Source organism: Clinocottus analis, unplaced genomic scaffold (assembly GCF_023055335.1).
Source record: "Clinocottus analis isolate CAN_PGR_092001 unplaced genomic scaffold, fCliAna1.0.p SCAF_52, whole genome shotgun sequence".
In the NCBI taxonomy this organism is placed as follows: domain Eukaryota; kingdom Metazoa; phylum Chordata; class Actinopteri; order Perciformes; family Cottidae; genus Clinocottus; species Clinocottus analis.
Window position 1 is genome coordinate 303,180 of NW_027176210.1, and position 10,000 is coordinate 313,179.

At 48.0% G+C, this 10,000-nt stretch overlaps 1 long non-coding RNA gene across 1 annotated transcript in view; it reads right to left on the minus strand.

Moving 5' to 3' along the window:
- LOC137803302 (uncharacterized) overlaps positions 1-10,000 on the minus strand; it is a 44,291-nt gene that overhangs the window by 2,248 nt on the left and 32,043 nt on the right. The window contains exons 2-3 of the long non-coding RNA XR_011080050.1: positions 9,642-9,752; positions 1,223-1,268 (exon numbers count right to left, since the gene is read on the minus strand). This is a non-coding gene — a long non-coding RNA (uncharacterized lncRNA). The remainder of the gene's footprint in view (positions 1-1,222; positions 1,269-9,641; positions 9,753-10,000) is intronic.

Below are 10,000 nucleotides of genomic sequence, written 5' to 3' on the forward strand. Positions count from 1 at the left end.
ACATAAAACTAACACACAATGAGACATGAACATAACACACAATGAGACATGAACATAACACACAATGAGACATGAACATAACACACAATGAGACATGAACATAACACACAACGTGTCACCGTTTCATCAGATAAAACTGAAAGCTACCTGTTGTTTGTTTTAATGTTTTACAGGATCAGATGTCACGCAGACAGACATTTAAAATATTATATAAATATATATATATATATATATATATATATATATATATATATATATATATATATAGAGAGAGAGAGAGAGAGAGAGAGAGAGAGAGAGGTAACTCAGCTGTGACAGTCTGGGATTTGTGCAGCGGTGTGTGTACAATGTGTGTTTGTGTTGGGGGGGAAAGGGGTGAAGGTCACCCTGAATGAAAGTGCAGTGTGTGTGTGTGTGTGTGTGTGTGAGTGTGTGTGTGTGAGTGTGTGTGTGTGTGTGTGAGTGTGTGAGTGTGTGTGTGAGAGTGTGTGAGTGTGTGTGTGTGTGTGTGAGTGTGTGTGTGTGTGAGTGTGTGTGTGTGAGTGTGTGTGTGTGAGTGTGTGTGTGTGTGTGTGAGTGTGTGTGTGTGAGTGTGTGTGTGTGTGAGTGTGTGTGTGTGTGTGTGAGTGTGTGAGTGTGTGTGTGAGAGTGTGTGAGTGTGTGAGTGTGAGTGTGTGTGTGAGTGTGTGTGTGTGTGTGTGAGTGTGTGTGTGTGTGTGAGTGTGTGTGTGTGTGTGTGAGTGTGTGTGTGTGTGAGTGTGTGTGTGTGAGTGTGTGTGTGTGTGTGTGAGTGTGTGAGTGTGTGTGTGAGAGTGTGTGAGTGTGTGTGTGTGTGTGTGAGTGTGTGTGTGTGTGAGTGTGTGTGTGTGAGTGTGTGTGTGTGAGTGTGTGTGTGTGTGTGTGAGTGTGTGTGTGTGAGTGTGTGTGTGTGTGAGTGTGTGTGTGTGTGTGTGAGTGTGTGAGTGTGTGTGTGAGAGTGTGTGAGTGTGTGAGTGTGTGTGTGTGTGTGAGTGTGTGTGTGTGTGTGTGAGTGTGTGTGTGTGTGTGAGTGTGTGTGTGTGTGTGTGAGTGTGTGTGTGTGTGTGTGTGTGTGTGTGTGTGTGTGTGTGTGTGTGTGTGAGTGTGTGTGTGAGTGTGTGTGTGTGTGTGTGTGTGTGTGTGTGTGTGTGTGTGTGTGTGTGTGTGTGTGTGTGTGTGTGTGTGTGTGTGTGTGTGTAGATACCTTTGGAGCGTGTTCGATGGCGCTTATCGTCTGCATCCACCTCCATCTGCAGAGGAGCAGCGAGCTGTTAGACACCAGACACACAACGCTGAACAATTCTCCTTAGTTGTGGTTGTGTGTTGTTCAGCAGCAGCTCTCTTTGTCGAACATCTCTCCTGATGGTGGGAACACTCGTAACGCTTCATGTGCTCTGCTGTCGTTACAGAAGGAACATGTGGAAACCACGGCAGAGGAAAGCAGACCGTCTGGTACGCGACTGCTTTTACACAAACGCATGTCTGGGATCAAAAGGCAATATTTTGTGTATCGCTGATTAAAATAAGACAAGAGCACATTTCAGTGAATAACTAATACAAATCAGACTGATGATTGGCCAGGATCAAGATAGCATCATTAGTTTATTAACTGTTGATCAAAACGTTCTATGGAGATGACTTGAATTTCTTCTTGGTGTGAGAGACAACACATGAACACGAGCCTCCTGCCAGGAGACGCCGTCTTCACCTCCTCACTTCACCTCCTCACTTCACCTCCTCACTTCACCTCCTCACTTCACCTCTTCACTTCACCTCCTCACTTCACCTCCTCACTTCACCTCCTCACTTCACCTCCTCACTTCACCTCTTCACTTCACCTCCTCACTTCACCTCTTCACTTCACCTCCTCACTTCACCTCCTCACTTCACCTCCTCACTTCACCTCTTCACTTCACCTCCTCACTTCACCTCCTCACTTCACCTCCTCACTTCACCTCCTCACTTCACCTCCTCACTTCACCTCCTCACTTCACCTCTTCACTTCACCTCCTCACTTCACCTCCTCACTTCACCTCCTCACTTCACCTCCTCACTTCACCTCTTCACTTCACCTCCTCACTTCACCTCCTCACTTCACCTCCTCACTTCACCTCCTCACTTCACCTCCTCACTTCACCTCTTCACTTCACCTCTTCACTTCACCTCTTCACTTCACCTCCTCACTTTACCTCTTCACTTCACCTCTTCACTTCACCTCCTCACTTCACCTCCTCACTTCACCTCTTCACTTCACCTCTTCACTTCACCTCCTCACTTCACCTCCTCACTTCACCTCTTCACTTCACCTCCTCACTTCACCTCCTCACTTCACCTCCTCACTTCACCTCCTCACTTCACCTCCTCACTTCACCTCCTCACTTCACCTCTTCACTTCACCTCTTCACTTCACCTCCTCACTTCACCTCTTCACTTCACCTCTTCACTTCACCTCTTCACTTCACCTCCTCACTTCACCTCTTCACTTCACCTCTTCACTTCACCTCCTCACATCACCTCCTCACTTCACCTCTTCACTTCACCTCCTCACTTCACCTCCTCACTTCACCTCCTCACTTCACCTCCTCACTTCACCTCCTCACTTCACCTCTTCACTTCACCTCCTCACTTCACCTCCTCACTTCACCTCCTCACTTCACCTCTTCACTTCACCTCCTCACTTCACCTCTTCACTTCACCTCTTCACTTCACCTCCTCACTTCACCTCTTCACTTCACCTCTTCACTTCACCTCTTCACTTCACCTCCTCACTTCACCTCTTCACTTCACCTCTTCACTTCACCTCCTCACATCACCTCCTCACTTCACCTCTTCACTTCACCTCCTCACTTCACCTCCTAACTTCACCTCCTCACTTCACCTCCTCACTTCACCTCCTCACTTCACCTCTTCACTTCACCTCCTCACTTCACCTCCTCACTTCACCTCTTCACTTCACCTCTTCACTTCACCTCCTCACTTCACCTCTTCACTTCACCTCTTCACTTCACCTCCTCACATCACCTCCTCACTTCACCTCTTCACTTCACCTCCTCACTTCACCTCCTAACTTCACCTCCTCACTTCACCTCCTCACTTCACCTCCTCACTTCACCTCTTCACTTCACCTCCTCACTTCACCTCCTCACTTCACCTCTTCACTTCACCTCTTCACTTCACCTCCTCACTTCACCTCTTCACTTCACCTCTTCACTTCACCTCCTCACTTCACCTCCTCACTTCACCTCTTCACTTCACCTCCTCACTTCACCGCTGAAGCTGAAGGGTGAGCACATGTCCAGACGCACCGGCAGCTGCATTCCTGCCTCCAGGGGGCAGCGCGGTGTTTTGACCAGGTGGACTGAGAAAGTGTCACAACATCTTTTATTCCATGTTCAGAAACGTCCACATTGAATTGATGCATAACATCCATTCTGTACTTTCATCCCTCTCTCCATCCATCTGTCCACCCGCTCACGCCCTCATTCATGAATATGTGTGTGTGAGCATCCATCAGTCATTTCACACACACACACACACACACACACACACACACACACACACACACACACACGTCATTTCACACACACACACACACACACACACACGTCATTTCACACACACACACACACACACACACACACACACACACACACACACACGTCATTTCACACACACACACACACACACACACACACACACACACACACACACACACACACACACACGTCATTTCACACACACACACACACACACAGTCCAGCTCATCCTCTACAGGTGAGTCCAGCTCATCTTGTACAGGTGAGTCCAGCTCATCCTCTACAGGTGAGTCCAGCTCATCCTCTACAGGTGAGTCCAGCTCATCCTTTACAGGTGAGTCCAGCTCATCTTCCACAGGGGAGTCCAGCTCATCCTCCACAGGTGAGTCCAGCTCATCCTCCACAGGTGAGTCCAGCTCATCCTCCACAGGTGAGTCCAGCTCATCCTCCACAGGTGAGTCCAGGTCATCCTCCACAGGTGAGTCCAGCTCATCTTGTACAGGTGAGTCCAGCTCATCCTCTACAGATGAGTCCAGCTCATCCTCTACAGGTGAGTCCAGCTCATCCTCTACAGGTGAGTCCAGCTCATCCTCTACAGGTGAGTCCAGCTCATCCTCTACAGGTGAGTCCAACTCATCTTGTACAGGTGAGTCCAGCTCATCCTCTACAGATGAGTCCAGCTCATCCTCTACAGGTGAGTCCAGCTCATCCTCTACAGGTGAGTCCAGCTCATCCTCTACAGGTGAGTCCAGCTCATCCTCCACAGGTGAGTCCAGCTCATCCTCTACAGGTGAGTCCAGCTCATCTTGTACAGGTGAGTCCAGCTCATCCTCTACAGATGAGTCCAGCTCATCCTCTACAGGTGAGTCCAGCTCATCCTCTACAGGTGAGTCCAGCTCATCCTCTACAGGTGAGTCCAGCTCATCCTCTACAGGTGAGTCCAGCTCATCCTCCATAGGTGAGTCCAGCTCATCCTCTACAGGTGAGTCCAGCTCATCCTCCACAGGTGAGTCCAGCTCATCCTCTACAGGTGAGTCCAGCTCATCCTCTACAGGTGAGTCCAGCAGCAGAGTGAAGCTCGATGCTCTCAGCACCGTGGGAGATTGTCACGCAGTGATGAAGGTCATCCTGCTGACTGAGGATGAGACTCCTTCTCTGCGTCTTGTGTCTCAGGTAGACCTCATGGATCAATGTGGTCATGAAGAACCACGCAGCCAGAAGGTGACGTTGTCTGGACTCAGGACAGAAGATCTTCATCTTCATCTTCCTCTTCTCTGTCAGGACACAACGCTGTCAGAGAAAAGCATGGAGCTCCGTGTTTGGGGATTTATTTTTTACTGATGGAATATTTGGTTTTTGAGGTTGAAGCGACTAGATTCTCTCCTCTGGGTTATCTTCTCCTTTGGAGGTAAATTAGGCCTAAACAAATGTTTTAAAGCCCATGGGTTTCTAGTTAGTCATGATTGTTTCACTTACATTGTTAATTGTGATCTCTCAACTGAATATAAAGTAAAATTCCAAAATAATGATAGTCATAAGTCCTGACAATATTTAATATATCCTGTCAAAAAGACAAAGCTCGTTGGTTGTCAGGAGAGCTCCAGCGAGGTGGACGTTCTGAACACCTCCTCTGGGTTCAGCTGCGCTTCCAAAAGAAGCCCACGGTGGGTACCCAGGTAAGAACCCTGCTGCACGCCACGCCCTCTTCACCGCCAACCTGTTCCACTGAAGAGCTCGCCTGTTTTGTAATTTGCATACAGGATCCCATCCAGGACATGAGAGGTCTGCTTGCAGAGAGGTCTGCATGAAGAGAGGTCTGCATGAAAAGAGGAAGCAGGAGAGGAAGCAGGAGAGGAAGCAGGAGAGGAACCAGGAGAGGAAGCAGGAGAGGAAGCAGGAGAGGAACCAGGAGAGGAAGAAGGAGAGGAAGCAGGAGAGGAACCAGGAGAGGAAGAAGGAGAGGAACCAGGAGAGGAAGAAGGAGAGGAAGCAGGAGAGAAACCAGGAGAGGAAGCAGGAGAGGAAGCAGGAGAGGAAGCAGGAGAGGAAGAAGGAGAGGAAGCAGGAGAGGAACCAGGAGAAAGTGCTCGCTGTTTGATAGCACAGCATCAGGATATTAATGGAAATGAAACATGATAAGAAACGCAGCGATTATTGTAATATGCACTAAGACGAGTGTTACGTGTGTGTGTGTGTGTGTGTGTGTGTGTGTGTGTGTGTGTGTGTCATGCAGTCGGTGAGGGTGGAAGGGGGGTGTGCAGACATCTGTCACAACAATTCACATTGTTATCAGTTTCCCTTTGTTTTCACCTTGAAGTTTTGGGAAAATGCGATTCAGGCATATGACACACACACACACACACACACACACACACACACACACACACACACACACACACGCACACACACACACACACACACACACACACACACGCACGCACACACACACACACACGCACACACACACACATACACCACACACACACACACACACACACACACACACATACACCACACACACACACACACACACACACACACACACACACGCACACACACACACATACACCACACACACACACACACACACACACACACACACACACACGCACACACACACATACGCACACGCACACACACACACATACACCACACACACACACACACACACACACACACACACACACACACACACACACATACACACACGCACACGCACACACACATACACACACACACACACACACACACACACACACACACACACACACACACACACACACACACATACACACACACACACACACACACACACACACACACACACACACACACACACACACACACACACACACACACACACACACACACACACACACACAACGTTCAGGCTGAGGGATCTTTACTTGAAACCTTGCACACCAGAGGAGTAACGATGGAGGAGCCTCACTCTCATTTCAACTACTTCAGATTCAAAATGGAAGATTTGGGTACAATGTACCTGTTGATTGAAACGCAGGAAAGCATGCTAAAGTCTGCTAAAGCATGCTAAAGGCTGCTAAAGCATGCTAAAGTCTGCTAAAGTCTGCTAACGCATGCTAAAGGCTGCTAAAGGCTGCTAAAGTCTGCTAAAGTCTGCTAAAGTCTGCTAACGCATGCTAAAGGCTGCTAAAGGCTGCTAAAGTCTGCTAACGCATGCTAAAGTCTGCTAAAGTCTGCTAACGCATGCTAAAGGCTGCTAAAGGCTGCTAAAGTCTGCTAAAGTCTGCTAACGCATGCTAAAGGCTGCTAAAGGCTGCTAAAGTCTGCTAAAGTCTGCTAAAGCATGCTAAAGTCTGCTAAAGCATGCTAAAGGCTGCTAAAGCATGCTAAAGTCTGCTAAAGTCTGCTAACGCATGCTAAAGGCTGCTAAAGGCTGCTAAAGTCTGCTAAAGTCTGCTAACGCATGCTAAAGGCTGCTAAAGTCTGCTAAAGGCTGCTAAAGGCTGATAAAGTCTGCTAAAGGCTGCTAAAGGCTGCTAAAGTCGGCTAAAGGCTGCTAAAGGCTGCTAAAGTCTGTTAAAGGCTGCTAAAGGCGGCTAAAATCTGATAAAGGCTACTAAAGGCTGCTAAAATCTGCTAAAGGCTGCTAACGGCTGCTAAAGGCAGCTAAAATCTGCTAAAGGCTGCTAACGGCTGCTAAAGGCTGCTAAAATCTGCTAAAGGCTGCTAACGGCTGCTAAAGGCGGCTAAAATCTGCTAAAGGCTACTAAAGGCTGCTAAAGGCTGCTAAAGGCTGCTAAAATCTGCTAAAGTCTGCTAAAATCTGCTAAAAGCTGCTAAAATCTGCTAAAGGCTGCTAAAGGCTGCTAAACGCTGCTAAAGGCTGCTAAGATCTGCTAAAGGCTGCTAAAATCTGCTAAAATCTGCTAAAGGTTACTAAAGGCTGCTAAACACTGCTAAAGTCTGCTAAAGGCTGCTAAAGGCTGCTAAAGGCTACTAAAGGCTGCTAAACGCTGCTAAAATCTGCTAAAGGCTGCTAAAGGCTGCTAAAGTCTGCTAAAGGCTACTAAAGGCTGCTAAAGGCTACTAAAGGCTGCTAAACGCTGCTAAAGTCTGCTAAAGGCTGCTAAAGGCTACTAAAGGCTGCTAAACGCTGCTAAAGTCTGCTAAAGGCTGCTAAAGGCTACTAAAGGCTGCTAAACGCTGCTAAAGTCTGCTAAAGGCTGCTAAAGGCTACTAAAGGCTGCTAAACGCTGCTAAAGTCTGCTAAAGGCTGCTCAAGGCTACTAAAGGGTGCTAAACGCTGCTAAAGTCTGCTAAAGGCTGCTAAAGGCTGCTAAAGTCTGCTAATAGCTGCTAAAGGCTGCTAAAGGCGGCTAAAATCTGCTAAAGGCTGCTAAAGTCTGCGCTGGACTTCTTTCCAGTTGCCAGGAGACGAGCCATCCTTCCTGTTTTACATTCTGGTGCATCACAGGATGCAACGTCAGCATCAGTAAACTCTGGAAATACTTGTTTTCATATCTGTTGTTTCTTCACTCTCTTTCTTTTTCAAAACATGAAAAAACATGAAAATATGAAAATCATTTTTTGTGGTTTCTGTCGACTTTAAACTGAATTGAGTCTGACAGGAAGGACACAGGAGGGCGTGGCCTCTGAGGAGGTAGCTGTTCACAGGTGGAGCAGCAGAAAGAGCAGCTAGCGGCTTTATGGAGTTTAGACCTCGTTTCTGTTGCAGTATTACAAAGAAAAACAAACTAATAGGATGTTTTTTATAACTGTTAGTATTTATAAACTCTCATTTCATTGACATAGTCACTTCAATACAGATCCCCGTGCAAGAAAAAAGATGGTGGATGAGCGTGTCCCCTGTGTGTCACGTGTCTGGTACTATGTGTGTCATGTGTCATGTGTCTGGTACTATGTGTGTCATGTGTCATGTGTCTGGTACTCTGTGTGTCATGTGTCATGTGTCTGGTACCCTGTGTGTCACGTGTCTGGTACTATGTGTGTCATGTGTCATGTGTCTGGTACTATGTGTGTCATGTGTCATGTGTCTGGTACTATGTGTGTCATGTGTCATGTGTCTGGTACTCTGTGTGTCATGTGTCATGTGTCTGGTACCCTGTGTGTCATGTGTCTGGTACTATGTGTGTCATGTGTCATGTGTCTGGTACTATGTGTGTCATGTGTCTGGTACTCTATGTCATGTGTCATGTGTCTGGTACTATGTGTGTCATGTGTCATGTGTCTGGTACTATGTGTGTCATGTGTCTGGTACTATGTGTGTCACGTGTCATGTGTCTGGTACTATGTGTGTCATGTGTCATGTGTCTGGTACTCTGTGTGTCATGTGTCTGGTACTCTGTGTGTCATGTGTCTGGTACTCTGTGTGTCATGTGTCTGGTACTCTGTGTGTCATGTGTCTGGTACTCTGTGTCATGTGTCATGTGTCTGGTACTCTGTGTGTCATGTGTCTGGTACTATGTGTCATGTGTCATGTGTCTAGACACATGTGTGTCATGTGTCTGGTACTCTGTGTGTCACGTGTCATGTGTCTAGACACATGTGTGTCATGTGTCTGGTACTATGTGTCATGTGTCTAGACACATGTGTGTCATGTGTCTGGTACTATGTGTGTCATGTGTCATGTGTCTAGACACATGTATGTCATGTGTCTGGTACTATGTGTGTCATGTGTCATGTGTCTAGACACATGTGTGTCATGTGTCTGGTACTATGTGTGTCATGTGTCATGTGTCTAGACACATGTGTGTCATGTGTCTGGTACTATGTGTGTCATGTGTCATGTGTCTAGACACATGTGTGTCATGTGTCTGGTACTCTGTGTGGAAATGAACTCTTAAGTCAAGAGGTAAAAATGAAACACCAAAGTGTGGCTAACATTTTGTGCTACCGTGTCCGTTGTTATTTCTGTCTGTCCTCTTCACCCTCTGACTTCTGTCAGCTGGTTTCTCTCTTTCACGTCATATACAGTACATTACAGCCGTTACAACAAACACTGTTTGGGTTCTTTGCATGTTTTTACTCGTCTTCCAGCCGCGCTGTTCATGCGGCGGTGGTGATCAGAACACGGCGCCGCTCTACCTGTAAGGGTTTGGGGTCGAGACAGCTCTTCGGTCCGGCCCGCTGCTCCGCGGTGACCCAGCGACACTCTGGAGAGGACCGGCTCACCACGCCTCCTCCAACATCGTGTTTCTACACAGAGGGGAAGAAGAAGAGGGGAAGTGTGCTTCATTACAAAGCAGAACCATCATGCTCGCATGCAGCCGACAGGATGTGAGCCTCCTCTCCGTGTGCCCGCGGCTCAGGAGGAGGCGTGAGCGCCGGCTCGCGACGCGCCCAGCGACCGCTGACTTCCGCGCGCCGCGGCGGCCGCTTGTCGAGTGCGACGGGCTCGGCAACGAGGGGTAATTAGCGAGATCCATCATCTTCTGCAGGAAGTG